General features: G+C 39.2%; 2 long non-coding RNA genes across 3 annotated transcripts in view; one reads left to right on the forward strand and one right to left on the reverse strand.

The window, feature by feature from the left end:
* LOC105486325 (uncharacterized) overlaps window positions 1-26315 on the reverse strand; it is a 115695-nt gene that overhangs the window by 36503 nt on the left and 52877 nt on the right. The gene's annotated exons all lie outside the window — the stretch shown is intronic.
* On the forward strand, window positions 16090-24985 carry LOC105486324 (uncharacterized). 2 transcript variants are annotated; one of them, XR_011621133.1, is made up of 5 exons: window positions 16090-16256; window positions 17970-18104; window positions 22094-22245; window positions 23323-23507; window positions 24779-24985. It is a non-coding gene; the product is annotated as an uncharacterized lncRNA (long non-coding RNA). The 2 variants fall into 2 exon arrangements; XR_011621132.1 differs by lacking the exons at window positions 22094-22245; window positions 23323-23507.

Consider the following 26315-nt stretch of genomic DNA (forward strand, 5'->3'; position numbering starts at 1 on the left):
GAAGAATAAATATGATAATGCATGATAATGGATATAAAGTCAAAAGCACATTATCTGGCTCAAAAAATAGTAGCTCATATTAATAGGTCATTTAGTAGGCCCTTAACAACATGCATGTGAAAAACCTGAGGCAAATTAGGCTGCTCATACTGAGGAAACAGCAACAAGTAACTTTGCTTAACCCTAGAGCAAGGAGCCTGGGATAAAGAGTAATGAGGAAAAGCGAGTCAGACTTCAGAATGGAACAGATGAGAAAAGTATAAAAGAAACTGCTAAAGCAGGAAGTAGGTAAACAGCAAGAGACTTCACAACAAGGGAACAATCATCCCAGTAATATTTCAAGTTTATAATTCTTGCTGCTCCATGTCTTACAGATTGCATGGAAGGAGGACGGCATGAATCATGCTAAAAGTGCTGTCAGTAGCATCCAGGCAGAGACTGGATTATCTTAGCAAGAGTGAAAACATGAGGCAAGGATCTGTTACATTTGAGTAGGCATCGATCTTCTCCCTGCTACCCTGTGGCTGGTAACTTCAAAAAAACAAAAAACAACAATTAACTTTTAGTGGAACAAAAGGGTACAAGGCATTGTGCCAGGCATTTGGGAGGATGCAAAAATAAGCCAGACAACAATTTGGCCTTAGGAGCCAAAAAATTAATAGAGAGGTTTTTCTGTACATTGAATTCAAAGCAATATCTTGTTGTGTTCAGTAAGTATGAGAAATACAGTTACTGTAGATGTTCAAAGGATAACAAAGCTCTGTCTGGGTTTATGAGAAAGCTTTCTTGGAGGAAATGGTATTCAGCAGGGCTGAAATGAGTAGCCTCTGGATACCTGATATAAGATAGCCTATATTTAAATAACACTTGAATCCCTCAAAATACAGAAAAAATAATGTGGCAGTAGCTTGATATCTTTTGTTTGCCCACTAGATCCTACCTGATACTAGCCCTAGGGCACTGCATTGTCTCTTATAGTTTTCACTAAACCCTACCTATGCCTTCATAGATCGTTGTTTTTTAAAACTCACTCAGTTACCCAGTTTGAGTGTGCCATCTCTTTCCTGGCAAGAACCTGGCACATACAGTGACTTTCTGGGTATCATATTCATATTTGTAAGCTGAAGACTCTTAACGAGCCCTAAAAGGTAAGTCTTTGCCTTTGAAGAATGAGATATCTGAGGTTTAAGACCCCAATCTGACTATCTAAAACCTCATGAAGGAGATGAGTCTAGGCAAAGGACATAAGCAGGTACATCGGTAGTTGTGCAAAGCCTTCTCCTTTCCCACATCACGATTAGCAATTGCGTATGCATATTCAGAATCAGAGGGACAGATGGGAAATACGCCACCTCAGTAAGATAAACAGCCCCTAACTTTGCACTGCTGAACCAGGCTAAAGATAAGTGATTCTCAAACAGCCAGGATCTATAGAAATTAGGAATCTTTCTCACCTGTGCCTAAGTATGACCCCACACCCTGTTGTTCCTGCCGCTGCCACCATCACCACATGCTCCAATGGCTTCTTAATCCTCACTGTCCTAGAAGAAGCCTGCAAAGACCAAGCAAAAGCTCAGTAATAAGGTGATTAAAATAAAATAGGCTCCTAAATTTGGGAGAATCTGCTCCTTGCTTGGGTACAATGTTGCAAAGGCAGCCTCAACATTATTAGTAATACTACTCCCATAGGTGAGGTAGGTTCATGTGCTCATTTCATTACACTTATCTCCCTTTCCCCACTCCATCTGGCCTCTCCTTTTGTCATTCAGCAACCAAAGACTCAAAGCTGTGCTTACAGGAGACTTCACTGAAATTTGGAGAGAGGACCTGATGATCACATCACTGCTTAGCATTGCCAACAAGTTACAGTTAAGGATTAGCCCTCCTTTCTGCCATTTTTGCCTCAGAGGTGTCTTCAACAGTTGTGTCTTCCCAGGCTCTAGACTCCTATCATATTATAGGTCCCTACCTGCCTATACCCTTTCCTCACCTCGTATCTCCTTCCTTATTCATTCACCCCTGAACCTCCCCCACCACCCCGAAATTACTGTTTATTTCCTAAGCAGAGAAGTTTTGCAATGTCTCTGTCTCTCACTGCAGTCCAGATCCCTCATCCTGCTAACCAAAAACTTATATTAAGGAGACCTCCTTCTTGTAATAAGGGCCTTTACATGCCAGGGCTTAGAATATCCAAGTCGTATCTTTATATTTCTGCTTCCTTTTACAGCACAAGGCAAATGTCAGCATTCTTTTACAAGATGATCTGACCCTGGCTGACAGGTACAATCAATATTGCAGACTTTAGAACTCTTTGTACAGTTTTCTGTGCCTAGTGTGTGCTTGATAAATATTGCTGACTGATGGATTCTTGCTTTAGTGTTCCAGACGGCTCATGTAGAAGGAACCAGTTTGAAAAAAATAATGTGTTTGAGTTGCAGGCTAATAAGAATTGTGCAAGCAGATTCTGACTAGGGAAAACTAGGGGAAATATCCATGAAGAAACGTAATGAGACAAAAAAAAAAAAAGGTATTCTTTTTGAACGAAAATGTTATATGATTTCTGCCAATAAAGTATTAATAATTTCAGCTCAATAAAATTGGGGTTGGGAGAACCTATCTATCCAAAAATATGTTATGAAATAAAACCTCTGATGACTGAAAGTTTTGGAGCAGGGGCTGATAATCAGTTGTTACAGGTGTGAGAAAAGAAATACTAGTGGTAGGTAGAAAGCTCTCCAATATCTTCAGTAGTAGGGGAAATTTTATATGCAAAACAAAATGCCACTACAGAGTATACATGTCATAAGAGAAAGACAAACTGATAGTAGAATTCAAAGAAAAGTCTGCTGTTTTGGATGTGAATTTCTAACTGAATTCTTTGAGCTCCTTTCTTTTGTTATCAGCTGACCACAAAAGTGAAGGGACAACATAATCAATGTAAGGTTAAATCTGAGAGAGCATAAAAAGCTGGATTGCTATCAAGAAACAAACTTGCTGCCTTGTAGCTGAAGCCAGCCAGGAAAGCAACTGAAAACCTGCATTAATTCTAGACAGTGAAAAAGAAAACTATACCTGTGCCTTGGCTAGTCATCTAATCATTTCCACACTGGCTTTCCTTTCCACATCCATAACTGGTCATGCCTGGAGACCTGCACCACCAAAGGACGTGTTGTTCTTGAATTTTTCCAGTTTCTATGAAATGTTTATTGCTGAGTTTTAGTTTTAAGCTTCACGTTGAATGACAGCTTATTCCAGAATATTTTAACGTATATACTACAAATTGTTAAGAGATGGAAGGTGTCCTCCTTAAAGAAAATGAAATTTTTCCCTATAAAAATATATATATCTATAATAGTTCGAATATTTTAGATCTAAAATTTCAAATCCTAATCACTAGATAAATCCCCACGTTTAAAAAGCAGGTTTTTTTATTTAAAAATAGCAAATTTTGAGATTAAATATTATCTATCAGTGCACATTAAACTCCACAGAGATTTTTTTCCTCTTTATTATTTTCTGGAAGTGGAAAGATATTTCTTAGTGGGCCAACTAAATGACCTATTAATATGAGCTACTATTTTTTGAGCCAGATAATGTGCTATGCACTTTATATCCATTATCATCCATTACCATATTTATTCTTCACAACAACTCTATGAAGTAGACACTATTAGAAATTCCATTTTAGTGATATATGAACTGGAGCACAGAGGAATTAAGCAATTTGCCCAGGATTGCACACCAAATTAAGTGGTAGGCCCAGAATCCTTTCCCAGAACGCTCCCCAATTCCAAAGCACATGCCATGCCTACTATGGTGTTCTGCTTAATTCTCCCTGATCCTGGGGTTTGTTTTGTTTTTAGAAAATTAAGATTCAGGTGAATTCTAGAGTTTTTAAATAACCCTAAAGAGTAGCATTGAGTGGGAAAAAGTAGTTCTAAATAAGCAACATTCAGCCTAGATGTGTACCATACAGAAGAAAGTACACGATTTTAGAGTACGAGATTCTCAATATTTTAGGGTCAACTGTACGATCTGTTCAGCCTTCCTCAAGTCCTCTGAGCTACGATGGGCTCCTTGAAGGATGGCACTCAGGCAATCACCTGCATTCAGTACATTCCAGACACTGCCCTGCCCATTATTCATTGGTGGGTTATGGTGATGCCATCACAAAGTCAAACAAAAGCAACTCTAACTACTCTTATGGCACCCAGAGAAGTTCTCAGTGCCTTCTCCACTCCTCACTATCAATCTACATGACACCATTCAGCAACAATTAGCTGTTCCTACTGTTGCTGGACCGCAACAACTAATATTATACTCAAGATTATGATTCCTGACAGTATCCTTTTAAAGTAACTATTTTGATCTTATTTCATTCACCATTGAAACTTGCTTGTGTTTTAATCCTGCTATTCCCAATGGTCTTGAGGACTGATCTAAAAATCTATTCTAACACTACAGTTACTTATAGATTTTTATGGCTTGATATATAACTGTATGTTTAACTTTGTTCCATCTAATTATTTCTGAGTTTTGTCTCTTATTCCCCTGAACCTATATTCACATTTTTTCAAAGTTCTTCAAACACATTTTTTTCAACATGGATTTTGTTGTCAAATTAACTGATATAAAAAGCATACAAAAACTAGTAAGCTGTTGTGTAAATTGAAATAAAAATTTCCAGAATACTCACTTAGAGTATGCCATAGAGAAACCCAAAAACATCACTCAGAAAAAACAGTCAACGTCCTTCCAAGTAAAATGGATACTATCATTCATCCTAGGCAGTATTGTACAAATAACATTTTATTGGATATGTTGAAAGGTGACATGCAGTAGTGTTTTAAAAGAAAGCTGTCAACTTTTTCTATTGGTTTGAAAGGTGTATTTTAAGGAAAGAAAACCTTTGATAACCTAGATTAGCCTTGGAGTTACAGCTAGGCAGGAATACAGCAGTTAAAGACAAAAAGAGAAACCAAATAATGGGTCCAGTTAAGCAGTCACATAAAATTTTTCACATAATGATATAAAACCTAATTACAAAATGACAGGCATTCTAAATCACCCTGCCTTGATTGATTTGAGTTGTACTCATAATATTTAAATTCATGTTCTGTCACTGGTATATTGTATTTAAGCACTGGCTAATACTCATCTTCCATGAATTATCAGGCACCACAGACATATATGTGGTAGCAAGTGGCAAGAAGAAGAAAAAGAGTAAATGTTTTCACCAAGTCTACAAATATGAACCAAGGAGCAGCAACAGCCATGTGTTGAAGCTCATCAAGCTCAAAGACATATTCCTCAACACTTGGAAACTTTCAATCATGCATTTTACCTGATTCAGTATTATAGTCTTCCAGTTGTCCAAGCCAAACATTTTGGATGTAATATTTTTATTTATTTCTTTTTCTTACATCCTACATCCAATTCACCAGCAAATCCTGTAGTTTCTACTTTCAAATTATATGCTGAATCCACTTCTCACCTGTACCACTACCCACCCCCAAGCCTGTTCCAATCCACTTTCATCTCACTTAGAATATTGCAATAGTCACCTCCTTAAGTAGTCTCTCCGCTTCCACTCTTACACGCTCAGTTTGTTCTTAACAGAACAGCAAGAACAATCCTTTTAAAACATGAGAAAGTTGAAGTTACTCTCTGCTCATAACTTTCAAGGGCTTCCCACCTCATTCATAGTAAAGCTAAAAGACTCATCGCGGCCTACCATGTCCTATAATTTAACCACTCTGCTCCATCACCACTCCTCTAAACTTTTCTGTGTTTACAAATTTAGTTTTAATTGAAAAATAATAATTCTGTATATTTATGAGATATCATGTGATGTTTTCATCTATCTATACATTGTAAAAGATTCAATCAAGCTAATTAACACATACATCATCTCACCAACTTATTTTTCTTTGGAGAGGATTTTAAAAATCTATTCCTTTAGCAATTTGAAATATACAATATATTGTTATTAACAATGAAGCTCTTCCTTTATTACTCTTTTTCTTACTTCACTCCAGCCACATTGTCCTGCTTGGTGTTCTGCCAACATACCCAGTTCATTACAGCAGCTGTCTTTATTTGGAATTCAATCCCACTCTCCCCATTCCACCCAAAATACCTTCATAACTCTCTCACTTTCTTTAAGTTTAGGTTCAAATATCACCTAATCAAAGAGGCCTTCTTTGCTAATTTATATAAAATGACAAGCACACACCTCACCCCTTATCTCCCATTGCCTTTATCCTGATTTATGTTTCTCTACACAATATTTACCACATGCTTATCATGTATCTTTGTATTTTTCGCCCTCTCTCCACTAAAATACAAGCTCCATGAAAGCAGAGACTTGCTTTATTCTAGATCACCTAGCCCTAAACTTAGAATCATGCCTAGAACTGAGTAGAATCTAATAAATATTTGTTGAATTAATGAATAAATAAGTTCATTAATAAGGGGTATAATTTTAATAATTTATAACAACTTCTCTGTGATTTCAGCAAGCATCATTTCCCTTTGAAAAGGAACATTTTCCATTTTTTTAGTTTTTCTGTAAAGAAAACTACTGTATAAATGTTAACTTTTCTTTACTTTTTTCTTTACTTTTTTTTTTTTTTTTGAGACGGAGTTGCCCTCTGTCGCCCAGGCTGGAGTGCAGTGGTATGATCTCTGTTCACTGCAACCTCCGCCTCCCAGATTCAAGCAATTTTCCTGCTTCATTCTCCCAAGTAGCTGGCATTACAGGCATGCACCACCACGCCTGGATAATTTTTGTATTTATAGTAGAGATGGGGTTTCACCGTGTTGGCCAGGCTGGTCTTGAATGCCTGACCTTGTGATCCCCCGCCTTGGCCTCCCAAAGTGCTGGGATAACAGGTATGAGCCACAGCGTCCAGCCCAGCTTTTCTTTACTGATATAACCTTAAAGTTGGAAGTGATTTCAAAGTTTCTCTAGCTTAATTGCTCCTTTCTACAACAATACATCACATCTTTGAATATCTTTGACTATTAGAAAATTCCTGCTATGTTGAACTAAAATCCACTTATTCATAACATGCATCCTTTGAATCATGTTCAGTTATGTTCTTATATGTTCAGAAAGAATATTTTAAGAAAAAAGTGAACTTGGAGAAAAGATCCTAAAGCAGAATTTAAGAACCTAAAAATTGTTTCAATAAAGGAAATTATTCCCATGGTAATATGTCACCTATATCTTATTTAGAACTGACTGTTTGCCTCATTCTCTGAGTAAACAGACCCTGCTAGAAAGAGGCCATCGCCTTAGGAGACTTAAACTCAAAATGGCTGCCCTTATACCACAGGTGTCACATGAAAAATAAGCAAGAATGATACAGTAGTATTCTGAGAAATGCTAAAAAGCTATGAAAAGTTGTTTTAAAGATTCCTATAGAAAACCAAGATTTAAAGTCACAGGTAAGAATATTGGGACAGAGATTTACATCATTAGATAGGTAGTTATATTTCTACAAATTCTACTATGTGTGATATGTGTGTAACTTTATTATAATAGAGATATTTTTTAAGTTTTTTTATTTAAAAAGATATTTTTAGAGAAAAAGCATGCGATTTAGCCTCTGTATTAGTCCATTTTCACACTGCTGATAAAGACATACCCAAGACTGGGCAATTTACAAAGGAAAGAGGTTTAATAGACTTACAGTTCCACATGGCTAGGGAGGCCTCACAGTCATGGTGGAAGGCAAGGAGAAGCAAGTCATGTCTTACATGGATGGGAGCAGGCAAAGAGAGAGAGCTTGTGCAGGAAACTCCTCTTTTAAAAGCCATCAGATCTCATGAAACTCATGCACTATCACAAGAACAGCCCAGGAAAGACCTGCCCCCATGATTCAGTTATCTCCTACCAGGTCCTTCCCACAATACATGGGAATTCAAGATGAGATTTGGGTGGGGACACAGCCAAACCAAATCATTCTGCCCCTGGCCCCTCCCAAATCTCATGCCATCAAATTTCAAAACCAATTATCCCTTCCCAAGAGTCCCCCAAAGTCTTAACTCATTTCAGCATTAACTCAAAAGTCTTAACAGTCCAACATCTCACTTGAGACAAGGCAAGTCCCTTTTGCCTATGAACCTGTAAAATCAAAAACAATTTAGCTCCTTCCTAGATACAATGAGAGCACTGGGTAAATACAGTCATTCCAAATGGGAGAAATTGGCCAAAACAAAGGGGCTACAGGCCCCATGCAAGTCCAAAATCCTACAGGGCTGTCAAATCTTAAAACTCCAAAATGATCTCCTTTGACTCCATGTCTCGCATCCGGGTCATGCTGATGCAAGAGGTGGGTTCCCATGGTCTTGGGCAGTCTGGCTCTGTGGCTTTGCAGGGTACAGCCTCCCTCCTGGCTATTTTCACTGGCTGGTGTTAAGTGCCTGTGGCTTTTCCAGGTGCATAGTGGAAGCTGTCAGAGGATCTACCCTTCTGGGGTCTGAAGGATGGTGGCCTTCTTCTCACAACTCCACTAGGCAGTGTCCCAGTGAGGACTCTGTGTGGGCTCTCCCACACCACATTTCCCTTCCCCACTGCCCTAGCATAGGTTCTCCATGAGTGCTCCGCCCCTGCAGCAAACTTCTTCCTGGACATCCAGGTGTTTCCATACATCCTCTGAAACCTAGGCAGAGGTTCCTAAACTTCAATTCTTGATTTCTATGCACTTGCAGGCTCAACAACACATGGACACTTCCAAGACCTAAGGCTTGCACCCTCTGAAGTGATGGCCCGAGCTCTACCTTAGCCCCTTTCAGCCATGGCTAGAGCAGCTGGGATGCAGAGCACCAACTCCCTAGACTGCACAGAGCATGGCGACCCTGAACCCGGCCCATGAAACCACTTTTTCCTTCTAGGCCTCCAGGCCTATGATAGGAGGGGCTACTGTGAAGAACTCTGTCATGCTCTGGAGAAATTTTCCCCATTTTCTTGGAAACTAACATTTGGTTCCTTGTTACTTATGCAAATTTCTACAGCCAGCTTGAATTTCTCCTCAGAAAATGGGATTTTCTTTTGTATCACATTGTCAGGTTGCAAATTTTTCAAACTTCTATGCTCTGCTTTCCTTATAAAACTGAATGCCTTTAACAGCACCAAAGTCACCTCTTGAATGTTTTGCTGCTTAGAAATTTATTCTGCCAGATACTCTAAATTATTTCTCTCAAGTCCAAAGTTCCACAGACCTCTAGGGCAGGGGCAAAATGCTACCAGTCTCTTTGCTAAAATGTAACAAGAGTCACCTTTGCTCCAGTTCCCAACAAGTTCCTCATCTCAATCTGAGACCACCTCAGCCTGGATTTCATTGTCCATATCATTATCAGCATTTTGGTCAGAGCCATTCAACAAGCCTCTAAGGAGTTCCAAACTTACCCACATTTTCCTGTCTTCTTCTGTGCCCTCCATACTGTTCCAAACTCTTCCTGTTACCTAGTTCCAAAGTCGCTTCCACATTTTTGTGTATCTTTTCAGCAGCACCCTACTTTACTGGTACCAATTTACTGTACCATTTTCATGCTGCTGATAAAGAAGTACCCGTGACTGGGCAATTTACAAAAGAAAGAGGTTTAATGGGCTTACAGTTCCACATGGCTGGTGAGGCCTCACAACCATGGTGGAAGTCAAGGAGGAGCAAGTCACATCTTACACAGATGGCAGCAGGTAAAGAGAGAGACCTTGTGCAGGGAAACTCCTCTTTTTAAAACCATCAGATCTTATGAGACTTATTCACTATCACAAGGATAGCATGGGAAAGACCTGCCCCCATGATTTGATTACCTCCTACCAAGTCCCTCCCACAACACGTGGGAATTCAAGATGAGATTTGGGTGGGGACACAGCCAAACAATATCAGCCTCTTAAATCTTTAAATATATAATATATTATTATTAAAAATAGGTACAATGTTCTACACTAGATCTTTAGAAACTATTTTTCTTACTTAACTAAAACTTTAAGTCTACTGATTAGTAATGGGTTAGTCCATGGACATTGGTTAATAATGGACCATTTCCCCCTCCTTCCAGCCTAGGTAACCACCATTGTATATTTGATTCTATGAATTTTTCTATTATAGATACTTTATATAAGTGGAATCATGCAGTACTTGTCTTTCTGTGACTGGCTTATTTCACTTAGTTAAGTGTCTTCAAAGTTCATTCATGTTGTCATATTCTGTAAATTTCCTTCTTTTTAAGACTAAATAACATTCTATTATATATTCCACACATTTATGTTGCTTCTATATCTTGGCTATTGTTAATAGTGCTGCAGTGAAGATGGAAATTCTAATAACTCTTTGAGATCAGGATTTCAATTCTTTCAGATAAATACCCCAAAGTGGGATTGCTGGATCATATGGTAGTTATATTTTTAATTTTTTGAAAAACCTTCCTACTGTTTTCTATAGCATGTATACCATTTTGCATCCCCACCAAACGTGTGTAAAACTTCCAATTTCTCCACATCCTTGGCAACACTTGTTGTCTTTTGTCTTACCATCGTGTCATGCACTTATTTATCATCTGTATATAATAGTCTCCCCTTATTTACTTAGGGTACATATGTTCTAAGATACTCAGTGAATGTCTGAAACCACTGATAGTATCAAATCCTATATATACTATGTTTTTTTCCTATATGATAACCAAGCTACTAAGCGACTAACAGGCAAGTTGTATATACAGCATGGGATACATTGGACAAAGATATAATTCATGTCCTTAGTAGAGTGGAGCAGGACAGCACAAGTTTGCACCATGCAACTCAGGACAGCATGCAATTTAAAAATGATGGATTGTTTATTACTGGAATTTTCCATGTAATATTTTTGGTTTTGGAAAGCAAAACCATGGCCAGGAAAAACTACTGTATTATCTTCAGTGAAATGTCTCTTCATGTCTTTTGCTCATTTCTTACTTCAGTTACTTTTTAATGTAAACTTTTGGAGTTCTTTACATTCTAAAATTTGTCTTTAGCAAATGTGTCAGGTTTGCAAATATTTTCTCCCAGTTTGAAACTGGCCTTTTGTCCCATAATCCTTGGAATCATTGTAAAGCATCATATAATCTATAAACAGTTTTATTTTTTTTTCTGATGCTTTTTGTTCCCTTTCTTGCTTATTTCACTAGTTAAAATTTCTCACACACTATGTTGAATAGCAATGTTAAGTCAACATTTTTGTCTAGCCCCAGTCTTAGGGGAAAGTGTTCAGTTTTTTAAGTTTGACATTAACTGGGGATTTTTAAAGATGTTTAAAGTTGTGGAAGTTTCCCCTTATTCCTAGTCTTCTGAGAGTTTTTCTCATGAATGGGTGTTTAACTTTGTCAAATGCTTTTCCTGAATAAACCAATATAGTCATATGGTCTTTTTCTTTAGTCTGTTAATTTTGTTATTAAATTTATTTTCAAATATTGAGCCAGCTTTTTCTATTTGTGAATTCTATTTGTTAGTCTTTTGTTAAGAAGTTGTTATCTATATTCATGAGAGATACTGGTCTTTAGTTTTCTTTTTTACATTGTCTCTTTTTGGTTTTAGTATCAGAATAACACTTGCACCATGGAATTAGTAAGGAAGTATTCTCCTCTCTCCTGTTTTCTGGATCAGATTGTATAGAATGAGTGTGAATTCTTAAACATTTGGTAGAACTATCCAGTGAAAGTATCTGGGCCTGCAGCTTTCTTTTTGAGGGGAAATGTTTAATTATAAACTTGATTTCCTTGTTAAAGGGCTATCAAATTATCTATTTCATATTATGCAAATTGGATTTAGGTTTTTTGAGACAAAATTGGTCCATTTCATCTAAGTTGTCAAATTAGTGTTTTTGGAGTTGTCTGAGGTATTGCCTTACTAGGCATTTGATGTCTTCAAGATCTGCAGAGAGATCTCCCATTTCATTTCTGATATTTGTTATTTGTGTCTTCTCTCTTTTTACTTTGCTATAGCTTTGTCAGTTTTATTCATATTTTCAAGGAACAGCTTTTCGTTTCATTGATCTTTTATATTGCTTCTCTGGTTTTAATTTCACTGATACATGCTCTTGTTTTATTGCTTTCTTCTTTCTGCTTGCTTTGGATTTATTTTGCTCTTTTATGGATACTGAAGTGGAAGCTTAGATTTTTGAGACTTTTTCCTCTTTTTCTAATGTAATCATTTAGTGCTACAAATTTACCTCTTGAAATTTCTTTAGCTAAATTCTACAAATTTTTATATATTGTATTTTCATTTTTGTTCAGTTCAGTGCAGGTTTTTATTTCCTTCAAGACTTCTTCTTAGTCCCATGGAATTTTTAGGCATGTATTGTTTAGTTTCAAAGTGTTTGGGGGTTTTCCTGTTAATTTTCCTTCATCAATTTCAAGTTTTATACTATTGTGGTCAAAGAATACAATCTGTATGATATCAATATTTTTAAATTTGTTTATATTTGTTGAGTAACTCTGAATATTTTGTCTCTTGCTATGGGTACTTGAAAAAAATGTCTTCTGCTGTTGGGTGGAATGTTCTGTAGATGTTAACTAGATCCTGTTGGTTCACAATACTGTTGAGTTCTTCTATAGTCTTACTGATTTTATGTCTAATTATTGCATCAGTTGTTGAGAAATGGATGTTGAAATATCTAACAATAATTGTGAATTTGCCTATTATTACTTTCAGTTTTATTCCTTTTTCTTTACATATTTTACACTTTTGTTGTGTGATGCACATACATTTGGATTGTTTGGTGGGTCGATGCATTTGTCATTGTGTAATGTCACTCTCCATTCCTTGTAATTTCTTTGCTCTGAATTCTAAATTACTTGATATTAATATAGCCACTCCTCCTTAAATTCCTGAATGCTTGCATATATTTTTCATCCTTTTACTTTTGACTTATGTGTATAAATATATTTGAAGTGAGTTTTCTGTAGAAAACTCGTGCAGTTGGTCTTGTTTTCTATCCATTCTGCCGATCTTTGTCTTTTAATTGATGCATTAGTGTAAATGATCTAAATGCACCAACTGAAAGTCAGAGAGGAATATTATATAAACTTTAATGTAATCATTGATATATCAAGGCTTGTCTGCCATTCTATTCTGTTTTCTGTTGATTTTTCTGGTCTTTTTCTCTCTCTTATTTTTTTTTTTAGTCTTCCTGTATGTTACTTGAACATATTTTAGAATTCCATTTTGATTCATGTCTAGTGTTTTTGAGTGTTATTTCTTCTGATAAAACTTTTAGTGGTTATCCTAAGTATTACATTAGAATCTACTGGTATTAACATTTTACCAGTTTGAATGAAGTATATAAACTTTACACTCTCTATGTTTCTTTATCCTCCCCAACTTGTAATTGTCTTAAATATTTCCTCTACACAAATTGACAACTGCATTACACAGTGTTATAATTTTTTTCAACTGTCAAGTATAAATTACAAAACTGAAGAGGAGAAATTAAGTCTATTGGATGTATCCATTTTTTGTTGTATGTTTTTTCTTCATTTCTTCTTTTTTTTTTCTTTTTTAACAAAACAGAAGCATGTTTTATTTCAATCCTGTCGAGGGAGAGGGATGGAAAACACAAAATAAGGGGAGGGGTCTCTTTATATAATACACACATCAGAATCAACTACAATGAATAATACCCATTCCAGCCCTCCCCCACCAACTCCTATGTGGGTTCCAAGGCCAGCTGAGAATAGATGGGACAAGAATTAAGATACTTTGGCACAGTAACATGGCCAATGCACCCAAAGATGGAGAGAAGAGAATTTCCCAGGGAGCAAGGCCCTGGGCCTCAGCTGCTTCCCCAGTGGAGGGGGGATGCGAAAACTTTGGCTCAGCAGGAAGGCAGTTGTCAAAAATCAGGGTTACCTTAACTGGACTCTCCAGATCACAGACTACGGGCTGAATAGAGTCAACATGTCTATCCAGTCCATTCTGTTCTCTGCTTTCTTTAAGATCACTTCTCTTCAGACTTCTGATTATTAAGGGTTTGCCTGCTTCTCCTCTTCATCTTGGAAGGCAGGGGGAGTAAGTGCTTATTCTGCCCTTCCTATATCTAGGCTACTTAATTACTATTTTCTTGGCTCTAAAAAGACAGAAGCCAACTAACAAGTCCAGCTTTCTTGGTGAAAGTCGGCTTGAAAGAGCCCTTGTGTTGGCAAAACTGCTTCTGCATATTTTTTTTTTTGAGCCTGCCCCTTATAGACCCTCCCTAAACTTGTTCAGATACCTCAATTGTGTGAGATGTGGGCAGAAAAGACTTGGTCCCTCTCCAGAGCTGGATTAAGCAATCCCATCTTTGATTGGAGATGGGGATGAGAAAGCAGGTGCTAGCAGGGGAAAGGACTGGAGAAAGCACGGCAGTTTACACTTGCAGCAGATTCAAGCCTGTGGACTGTGAAGAGCCACCTAAGCTCCAGAGAAGAGGAAATCTCTGACACAGTAAGAACAAGTGAATATTTTAGCAGCAACCCTGTAATTCTCATAGACCAAAAGAGAATGTGTTAAAAAAAAAAAAAAAAAAGACTGAGTGAGCAGAATCCAGCCCTCCATCTTCAACCATCTTCAATTTGAATAAAATTAACTCATACAGCTAATACTGCTCAAGTACAATCATGAAGACAGATGGAACTGCTGAAATTCACACCAAAACAAAGAATAGGATCAAGTGGACTGTCACCTTAATCCCAAGAACCTCCCAATGAATTAAGACATCTGTTTTAATTTTAATGGAAGGGAAAGCACTGAGATTTGGGAAAATTAGCAGCTAAAGCCAGAAACTAGGTTAAGGTCCTTGTGGCATTCCAGACTGGGAGTAGAATGGGAGAAGGAAAACAGGTGGTAGGTTCCTGCTGTCCTTTGGCTTTACATCTTTCCCTTGCCCTCCCATTTCTCCCAACAGCTTGATGCAGCTATTGGCCTGCCAGAGGGGATGTAATGCCCAGACCAACTTTTTATTGAGCTTATGCAGCTAACAGACTTGTAAACGGTGCCAATTGACAAAGTTTTGCTGAATATTACAGCTTGTGCCCACTCAACACACCTCTCTCTGAGATTAAAAACAAAAAAACCAAAGTAAACAAATACTGAGAGAGAATAAAGAGACACATCTTGAGTCTTCCAGGAAGGTAAAATAAAAAACGCCACATGGCTTGGTCCCAGGCGTTCGCCATGCCTAGAGTGCTGCTGCTATCACCACTCTCTCCCCTCCCTGCCAGTGGCTAGGTAGAGGTAGGGGAGAAGGGTCATTTTGGACATGCTGCAAATACAGCATTTGCTGGTGTTGACACCCTCCTGGGGCTGTGGTGGCAGACTGCTGTGTCAGGAGCCCATTTCCTGGGAGTAGCAGAGGGAGCCCAGGTCCTCAAGACAGCCTGAGATGGCAGCCCATGCACCTCAGCAGGGGTACCTTGCCCCTTTTCTCCAGTGCGGTTCAGCATTGAGATTGTCTATTCCTAGTCGGTGATAAAACCTGAGCTGTTTTTCTTGTAGGTTCCCCCTCCTTTCCCCAATTTGGGGGAGTAGTGGGAGGGAACAGGGAAGGATCACTGAGGGGGCAGGGGGATACCCCTGGGATCGGTGACCTGGCCCTCTTGCAGGTTCTTCTCTAGTTGTGCAAGCCAGCGTTTTGTGGTGGTGTCATATTTTAGCACCTGGACGAAGGTTGTGTCTTTCAGCTGGATAAATATTTACAATTTCCTGTAAAAGTGCTGCAATAGTACCAAATGAATGCCACTGCATGGGTGCAAGGTCAGGAACAGATTCTCGCTTCTTAGCTCCAGCAAAGCATTTTCCCTTGTCTCAGGACTGGACAGCTCATTGATCCACTGATAGATCTTTTCTCTATCCACTTGTGCCAGTGCAGTAGGCACAGGCGCAGCCGTCAACAGGCTGTCCATGTTGTGAGCGGCCGCTGCTCTCCTTCCACAGCCGGACGCGTCCCACCCACGTCCCCGCTTCAGCACCCCTGCGGTGGAAAATAATGAGCCGCCATAGCCGCCATCCGCCTCCGGTTCCCTCCGCCCCCTTGGCGGCCCTCTGACCTCTCACCCCCGACCCCACCCACACATCCTCTTCCCCTCCAGGCCCTCAGCCTAGTTAACAGTCCTAGAGTATGCCCTTTGCTCCTTAAGATTTAGGACCTGAAGGACATCCGCGACCACCAGTCCCCACAACTCCTGGCTTTGAGCAGGTATTTCTAGAGAGCAGCATGAACTCCCACCCTCCTCCAAAGGTCAGTGAACGGTGGGAAAAGATGGATAGTCCCGGGAAGACAACTATTCTCTTCATTTCTAATGTTCCAAGATTTCTTTTTTCAGAATTTACTTTCTGTTTAGACAACTTCCTTTAGCCATTTTTTAGGGTAGGTAGCTGTTGACAAATTCTCTTAGTTTTCATTCATCTCAGAATATTTTTTTTCTTCATGAATAATATTTTCACCCAATAGGAAATTGTGGGTTAATTCTTTTCTTTAAACACTTTACAATGTTGTAATGCCTAAACTTTCTTCTAGCATCTATGGTTTCTGATGAGAAATCGGCTGTCATTTGAATGTTTTTTTTCCCCTTTAGGGAATGTGTTTTTTCTCATTGGCTGTTATCACCACTGTGTTCCAGATTCCCTGGCCAGTTTGTCTTCTTCTATCTTCCTTTCACACCTTTCAGAGTCTTCTTATTTGTTTTTTGTTGTTGCTTTTGTTTGTTTGTTTGTTTTTTTGTTTTTTGTTTTTTTAAACAGGATCTGACTGTGATGCCTGGCTGGAGTGCAGTGGTGCATTCTTGGCTCACCGCAAACTCTGTCTCCCATGCTCAAGTGATCTTCCCACCTCAGCCTTATTTGCTCTTTATTTAATGTCCAGAGTTTTTAGTTGCACTGAGAGGGAGAAATAAGGAAAATCAAATCTACACTATTCTCCCCTAAGTGGGACCTCCTTAAAATTTTTATTTAAAAAGTGAAAAAATAGTCCTCTACAGCCAAAATCAAATTCCCATCATATACTTATTACTTTTACTTATTAAATTTTACTTTTACTGAATATTGTGTAATTAGAGTTTGCCTACTGCTGAATATCTCTTAATTACAAATATAATACCTAGGAAAAAATAGCCTCTGTAAGGCCAGCATTGAAAATTATTCAGTGGTAATAAATGTTGCAATACATGCAGTGCAAAATACCTGGTTTTAAAAGAAGTTGTGAGCACAACCAGCCTTTTAAGTCTATTGAGTTATCAGGCCAAATTATATTTAGCTATTTCTACTCTAACTAGACTATAGACTATAGATATTCTATTCCTTATATTTCTGTATAAAACCCTGACTAATAAAGGTTTTGGTGCCAGCAGTGGTTCTAGAGGGGAACCGAATTTTAAGCATGAATATTCTGAATTGGTTTTCTAGAATTTCTGGAATTGGCTTTCTAATCTAATTAAAGTCCAGTAATAAAGAGAGCAATGATATAACATGGCAATAGAGATATACAAAATATCTGAATTTGGTACTACCACTTATAAGAAGCAAAGAGCTGGCCAGGTGTGGTGGCTCATATCTATAATCGCAGTACTTGGAAGGCTGACGCAGGATGATCGCTTGAGCCCAGGAGTTCAGGATCAGCCTGAGCAACACAGGAAGACCTTGTATCTATAAAAAATTAAAATTAGCCAGGAGGTGAGCATACCACTGCACTCCAGCCCATGCAACAAAGCAAGATCCTATTAAAAAAAGAAAGGAAGAAAGAAAAAGAAAGAAAGAAGCTGAGTGTCTACTTTAGAACATTTTTTAAAACTAATAGAATAAGACTAGCTGGTTGCTCCTAATATTGCTGGACCAAAAAAAAAAAAAAAAACGAAAAAGAGGATGCACTCAGGGATTCAAATTCCTCAGTGAAGAGCTTTTAAAATGACCAGAAATCTCCTATGTTTGTTCTGAACAAAACCCTTATCTCCTGCAGCTACAGGGCTGAGCTTGCTGGAAATCAAACATGGGTCCTCTCCTATGACTGGCTAAATTACCATTCAAGATGAACTATCAGCCTCTCAGAATGTCTACTGTTAAAATGAAGGTTGAATGGAAAGAATGAGATATTGTAAGTTGGGATGGGGACATGTGGGAAGACCCTAATGATGCTGGAGATAATAAGCTTCTAAATTCTGATGAGTCTTCTTTGACAGTGAAAGAGATCTCCTCACTCCAAGCAGTAGCAACCTTCCCACACCTTTTATTATCAGCCTTTCTATGCCTAGCTGAGTATTAACCTTGCATTGACTGAGAAAACTGTAATGGCCTCCCCTGAAGCAGTAGCCCTACAAGACAATGCTGATTCTCCTAGGGATCCACCTCCACCAAAGACCCACCTATTTGTTTCTAGACCTATAAATAAACTTGAGTTCCAGCAGGCCCCTAATGTAAGGTACAAAATGTGACCCATTAGAAGGTACATTACACTCCAAAAGAACTACCTGAGTTTTCTAATTTATACATATTACAATCTAGGAAACATGTGAGGGAATGGATTCTAAAGGTGTGGAATAACCATAGAAGGAACATAAATATGGATCAGGCTAAATCTATTGATATTGGCTCACTAAGCAGAGATTTTGCATTTAATCTTGAGCTCAGGGAGCTAGAATGAACTCTAGCAGTACATTTGGTTGGTGGGCTGAAATGGACCAAAATGTGGCCCACAGTAAGGAAACTGGAAATGCCCAACCTACCTTTGTTGAATGTAGAGGAATAAATACAAACACTTAAGGAGATTAAGGAGATTAGAATGTTAGAGTGGATTTGTCATTGAAGACCTGCCCACCCATGCTGGGAGGACCCAGAAGACTTATCTTACTTACATTACTGTGAGAAATAAATCTGTGAGGAGAGCTTCAACACTGGGCTAAAGGGCTCAAGACTGCTCTTCTCAGTAAGCCAGAACTTACAGTGGAAACTGCACATGCTACACTGAGAAACATAAATACAATGAGACTAATTAGATGCTACAGTGGCAGGAGCCAAGTGAAAGCACTCAGCTATCAAAAGCATGGTGGGCATTGTTACTGTGGTGGATAACAAAGCGAAAACAGCAAGCAGAATGGTCTGACTCGTGCAGGCCTGTGTCATTAGCTAGTTGATCACGACGTTCCTAGAAGTGAAATGAATAAGAAACCATTATATATACATTTGATCTGTATAAGCAGAAAAGTTCTAAGTCAAGTAAACAAAAGTCTAATCTGAATCAGAAAAGCAGAGACATATGCCCCTTAATCTGTTTTTCTACCTTAGCCGGTTTACAGACTCAGCCACCTTGGGTGAAAGGGTAGCCAATTCCCCTTGAGGAACAGCCCTGGTACATTGCCAAAAATTTGTACAGCTAATCTTTCTCCCACCCTTTCCCAAAGGGACATACAGTTATCAGGATTTCATTGAGGAAAAGGAAATAATCAGAGTTTTTAGGGGCTCTTGGGCACTGGCTCTAAACTAACATTAATTCCTGGAGACCCAAAACATCACTGTGGCCTACTAGTCACAGTAGGAATTTATTGAGTCAGATGACCAATGGAGTTTGAGCTCAAGTCCATCTCACAGAAGGTCCGCAAATCCATCCTGTGGTTATTTTTCTAGTTCTGAAAAAGCATAATTAGAATCAGCCAAGTGAGGTGGCCTACACCGGTAATCCCAGTGCTTTGGGAGGCCAAAGCTAATGGATCACTTGAGTTCGAGACCAGCCTGACCAACATGGTGAAACCCTGTCTCTACTAAAAATGCCAAAAATTAGCCAAGCATGGTGGTACTCGCCTGTAGTTACAGCCTGCAGTTCCAGCTACTCAGGAGGCTGAGGCAGGAGAATCACTTGAACCCAAGAGGTGGAGGTTGCAGTGAGCCAAGATCATGCTATTGCAATCCAGCCTGGGTAACAGAGTGAGGCTCTGTCTCAAAAAATAAATAAATAATAGAATAAATACACTCAGCCACTGACAGAATCCCCACATTGATTCCCAATCTATCGAATGAAGGCTACGTTGGGGGAAAAAATGGAAGCCACTAGAACTGCCTCCACCTAGGAAAATAGTGAGCCAAAAACAACCCTGTATTCCTACAGAGATTGTAGAGATTAGTGCAGCCATAAAGGACTTGAAAGAGGCAGTGTAAAGAGGATGTGGAGAAATAGGAACACTTTTACACTGTTGGTGGGACTGTAAACTAGTTCAACCATTGTGGAAAACAGTGTGGTAATTCCTCAAGGATCTAGAACTAGAAATACCATTTGACCCAGCCATCCCATTACTGGGGATATACCCAAAGGATTATAAATCATGCTGCTATAAAGACACAGGCACACATATGTTTATTGTGGCACTATTTACAATAGCAAAGACTTGGAATCAACCCAAATGTCCACAGTGACAGACTGGATTAAGAAAATGTGGCACATGTACACCATGGAATACTATGCAGCCACAAAAAAGGATGAGTTCATGTCCTTTGTAGGGACATGGCTGCAGCTGGAAACCATCATTCTTAGCAAACTATCGCAAGAACAGAAAACCAAACACCGCATGTTCTCACTCATAGGTGGGAACTGAACAATGAGATCACTTGGACACAGGAAGGGGAACATCACACACCGGGTTCTATTGTGGGGAGGGGGGAGGCATTAGGATAGCATTAGGAGATATACCTAATGTAAATGATGAGTTAATGGGTGCAGCACACCAACATGGCACATGTATACATATGTAACAAACCTGCATGTTGTGTACACGTACCCTAGAACTTAAAGTATAATTACAAAAAAAAATAAATAAAAAGGCAGGGTAGTGGTTCCCAACACATCCCCATTCAACTCTTCCATTTGGCCTATTCAGAAGACAAATGAATCTTACAGAATGACCAGAATGACTATAGATTATTGTAAGATCAACCAGATGGTAACTTTAATTGCAGCTCCTGTACCAAATGTGGTTTCATTACTTGCGAAAATTAACACATTCCTAGTACCTACCATGTAGCTATGGAAAAAGTATACTTTTTCTCCATATTTGTCCATAAGGCCCACCAGAAGCAGTTTGCTTTCAGCTGGCAAAGTCAGAAACACATCACAGTTGTATTTCACATACATATGAACTCTCCAGCCCTATGTCATAATTTAGTTCACAGGGATCTTGATCATTGTTCCCTTCCACAAGATACCACACTGGTCCATTACATTGATGATATGTTGATTTGACACAGTAATTAAGAAGTACCAACTACTCTAGACTTAAAGGTAATATATTTTCATGTCAAAGGATATAAAATAAATCTGACTAAAATTCATGGCCCTTCTACTCCAGTGAAATTTCTAGGGATCAGTGGTATGGGACATGTTGACATATTTCTTCTAATGTGAAGAACAAGTTGATGGATCTGGCCCCTCCTACAATAAGAAAAAGGCACAATGTCTAGTGGGCCCCTTTCAATTTTGGAAGCAACGTATTCTTCATTTGGGTGTGTTACTCCAGCCCCCTTACCTAGTGACTTAAAAAGCTGGTAGTTTTGAGTGGGGCTCAGAGCAAAAGAAAGCTCCCCAGTATGTCCAGGCTGATGTGCAAGCTGCTCTGCTACTTGAGCCATATGATCGAGCAGATACAATAGTGGTCGAAAGGTAGAAATGGCAGATGGGATGCTATTTGGAGTCTTTGGCAGACCCTATTGGAAAATTGCAGGGTAGTCCTTTGGAAATTCAGCGCAAAGGTTTGCCATCTACCACAGATAATACTCTCCTTTTAAGAAATGGCCCTTGGCTTGCTACTGGGCATTAGTAGAGGCTGAATGTTTGACAATGGGCCACTGAGTAACCATGGAAACTGAGCCGCTCATCATTTACTGAATGTCATCTGACTTACCATGCCATAAAGTTGGGCATGTACAGCAGCTCTCTGCCATCAAGTGGAAGTGGTACATATGTGATCAGAGCTAAGGACATCCAGAAGGAACAAGTAACATGAAGAATTGGCCCAAATGCCTTTGGTCCCCACCGTTGCTTCACTGCTGTCTCTTTCTGAGTCTGTACTGATGGTCTCATGAGTTGTTTTCTATAATCAGTTGGCAGAGGAAGAGGACACTCAGGACTGGTTTACAGAGGACACTCAGGACTGGTGTGATATACAAGCACTACAAAAAGACAGCAACAGCACTACAACCACTTTCTAGAACATCGCTGAAGGACAATTTCCTGGTGAAGAAAATGTCTCTTGGTGAGCAGAACTTAGGGGAGTGCACCTGGTTGTTCACTTTTCTTAAAAGAAGAAATGGCTTAATTTGTGATTGTATATCAATTCCTGAGCTGGGGCAAAGGGTGGTCAGGAACTAGGAAGGAATGTGATTGGAAAATTGCTGACAAGGAAATTTGGGGAAGAAGTATCTGGATAGATCTCAGAATGGGCAAAAAACATGAAGATACTTGTGTCTCATGTGAATGCTCACTAAAGGGTGACCTCAGCAGAGGAGTATTTTAATAATCAAGTGAATAGGATGATTGTTTTTGTGGCTAGCAATCTGTCTCTTTCCTCAGCCACATCTGTCATTGTCCAGTGGGCTCATGAACAAAGTGGCCATGGTGGCAGAAATGAAGGTTAGGTATGGGCTCAGCAACATGGACTTCCACTCACCAAGGTTAACCTGGCTACAGCCACCATTGAGTGATCAATCTGCCAGCAGTAAAAAACACATATGAGTCCCTGATATGGCGTCATTCCCCAGGGTGATCAGCCAGCTACCGGGTGGCAGGTTGATTACATTGGACCACTTCCATCATGGAAGAGCAGTGTTTTGTTCTTACTAAAACCAACATTTACCCTAGATATGGATTTACCTTCAATGCATGCAATACTTCTGCCAAAACTATCATTTGTGGACTTATAGAATGTCTTATCCAGCATTATGGTATTCCACACAGCATTGCTTCTGATCCAGGAGTTCCTTTCACAACAAAAGAAGTGCAACAACAGACCCATGCTTCTGGAATTTCACTGGTCTTTCTATGTTCACCACCATCCTAAAACAGCTGGTTTGATAAAATGGTGGGATGTTCTTCCAAAGACTCAGTTAGTGCCAGCTGGGTGGCAAGAACTTGCAAGGTTGGGGCAAGATTCTGAGGATATGCTCTGAATCAACATCTGATAAATGATGCTGTTTCTACTATAGCCAGGATTTACAGGTTCAGAAATCAAGGAGTGAAAACAGGAGTGATGCTACTATTACTTGTGACCCACTAACAAAATATTTGCTTCCTATTCATGCAACCTGATATTCTGCTGGCCTGAATGTCCTAGTCTCAAAGAGAAGATACTTCTACCAGGAGACACAGCAATGATTCCACTGAACTGGAAGTTAAGGCTGCCACCTGCCCACTTTGAAATCCTCATGCCTCTGAATCAATAAGAAAAGAACAAAGTTACTATGTTGGTGATTGATGCTAATGACCAGGGGGAAATTGAACTACTACTCTACAATGGAAGTAAGAAAAACAATGTCTTGAATGCAGTAGATCTTTTAAGATGCCTCTTAGTATTAGCATGCCCTGTGATTTAGATCAATGGAAAACTATCATAACTCAATTCAGATAGGACCACTAATGACTTAGACCTTTCAGAAGAAAAGGTTTGGGTCAGTCTACCAGACATAGAACCAGCACCATACAAAATGGGTAGTGGAAGAAGATAGTTACATGTACCACTTATATCAACTACAATCGTATGACAAGTTATAAGAATCTTGTAACCAGTTATAAAAATGAAGCCTGTAATTGTCATGAGTACTTTGTTATGAACATGTGTGTTTGTGTGTGTATCTAAAATATCTTTGTTTTCTTCTCTCTCTTATTCCCTTATCATATAACAAGATGTACTGATTTTATGTGGGTACAACGTAAATTTTATTTTACAACAAAGTTATTAAATTACAGAATATTCATAAAAAGGGTAAACAACACTCAAAGATTTACCTCTTCTTTTAGGAAAGGTGTATGATCAGAATGTTGGTGTCCCCCCAAAATTTGTGTGTTGGAACATAATGCTAAATGTGATAGTATTAAGAGGTGGGGCCTTTGGGAAGTGATTAAGTTATAGGGATCCATTTTCATGAAGGGGTTAGTGCACTTATAAAAGAAGTTCAAATGAATTCCCTGACCCTCTCCCACCATGTGAGGGCAAGTAGGTGCTTTGAAGCAGAAAGCACACCCTCACCAGACATTGAATATGCTGGTGCCTTGATCTTGGACACCCCTTTTCCAGAACTATGAGCAATACATTTTTATTGCTTACAAATTACCCAGTCTAAGTTATTTTGTTATAGCATTCTGAGCAGACTGAGACAGAAGAGGGAGTGTATTTTTGGTTGTATGCAGTGTAACTATATCACAGCAGAACTATGGCCTTGCTATTGTCTCTGTCTGGAGATTAAATATAATTTAAGGAGATGCATATGGGTGCCAAGTTGAAAAAGAATGAACTTGTGACAATTAGTTGTATTTGTCAACCTCTCTGGATCAAGGGATGCCTAGTCATCTGGTTAAATGTTACTTACGTTACTTCTAAGTGTGTCTATAGGGATGTATCAGAAGGAAATTAGCATTTGAATTAGGAGAATGAGCAAAGAAATTCATCTTCCCCAATGTGGTGGGCATCACCCAATCCATTGAGGGTTTGAATAGAAGAAAAAGATGAAGTAATGGAATTTTTTATCTCTTTCTCTTTCTTTCCTTGACTGACTGCTGAACTGGAATATCAGTCTTCTGCCTTCGATGCTTCTGGTTCTCAGGCTTTCAGACTGAGAAGGGAAATCTACACCATCAGCTCTCCAAGTCTCAAGCCTTCAAACTACACCATCAGTCTTTCTGGGTTTCAGAGGAAAGATTCTGAGACTTCTTAGCCTTTATAATCACATGAGCCAATACCTTAAAATAAAATCAATCTCTTTGTAGATATAGATGATAGACACAGGTATAGCCTGTTAATGGTTTCTCTGGAGAACCATAACTAATATACCTCGCTTCCCCTCAGAGTCACAAGATAGCTACCAGAGTTCCAGGTATCACATTCATACAAGACAACATCCAGCAGTACAAGAAGCAATCCCAAAATTAAAAATTAAAAAAAAACTTAAAGGAAGCAATCTCGGAACTGGGCACAATGGCTCACGCCTGTAATCCCAGCACTTGGGGAGGCCAAGGCAGGTGAATCACTTGAGGTCAGGAGTTTGAAACCAGCCTGGCCAACATGGTGAAACCCCATCTCTACTAAAAATACAAAAATTAGCTGGGCTGAGGCAAGAGAATCGCTTGAACCCAGGAGGCAGAGGTTGCGGTGAGGCAAGATCATGCCACTCCTTTCCAGCCTGGGTGACAGAGCAAAACTTCGTCTCAAAATATAAATAAATAAATTAAATTAAATTAAATTAAATTAAATTAAATTAAAGAAGCAATGTCATCCTCTACATCTTTTAATGGCAGAAAGAAAATAATTTCCAGAGGCTCTCGAATAGATTTTCTTTCACATATTAACAATCTAAATCAGAGTTTCTCAACCTCAGTGCTAAGAGCATTTTGGATCTAGTAATTGTTGGGAGGGGCTGTTCTGTGCATTGGGCAGTATTTGCAACGGGCATACAAAAATATTAAAATAGTTATATTAGTACTCTATTCTTAACTTTCAAAGTTTTCATAGCAATATTGAAGCAAGTAAATACGTAATTAATAGGCATGATATGCTCTATTGTGCTTAAAATTTCATGACCAGAACTGTTGTAGGAGATGGCCAATAGGACATAGGACTAGCCTGCAGCTACTGCTCAGATGAACACAGCAGCATGTGGAGACACATCATGAACTTTTGCTCTAAGAACTACCATAGGAACACACCAGGAAAGCCAAGAGAATCCATGGACCCTTTGAAGGAACTGGATCACCACTGCAGGCTCCCCGAGATGGTGAAAACCTGTGAGTCTGCTTGCTTTCTCAACAGGGAGGCTTGTGCTCTGGGGCGAGTTCTCAGTCCTGATCACCAGCACCTGGAAATAGACCCCATGCTATTCAGGGGGCACAGTGGGGATGACATAGGCGTTTTGGACAGCAGGTTGCATGGCAGCTGGGTGAAGCTTGTGACTACCAGCTTTCTCCCACTTCCTTAGTGACCTGTATGAATCAGCAGAGGCAGCCATAATCCCCCTAGGAATGTAACTCCATTGGACTAGGAACCACATCCCCATCCCTTACAGCAGCTGCAGCAAGCCCCCCCAAGGAGAGGCTGAGCTCAGACACACCTATCCC

Source organism: Macaca nemestrina, chromosome 3, assembly GCF_043159975.1.
Source record: "Macaca nemestrina isolate mMacNem1 chromosome 3, mMacNem.hap1, whole genome shotgun sequence".
Lineage (NCBI taxonomy): Eukaryota > Metazoa > Chordata > Mammalia > Primates > Cercopithecidae > Macaca > Macaca nemestrina.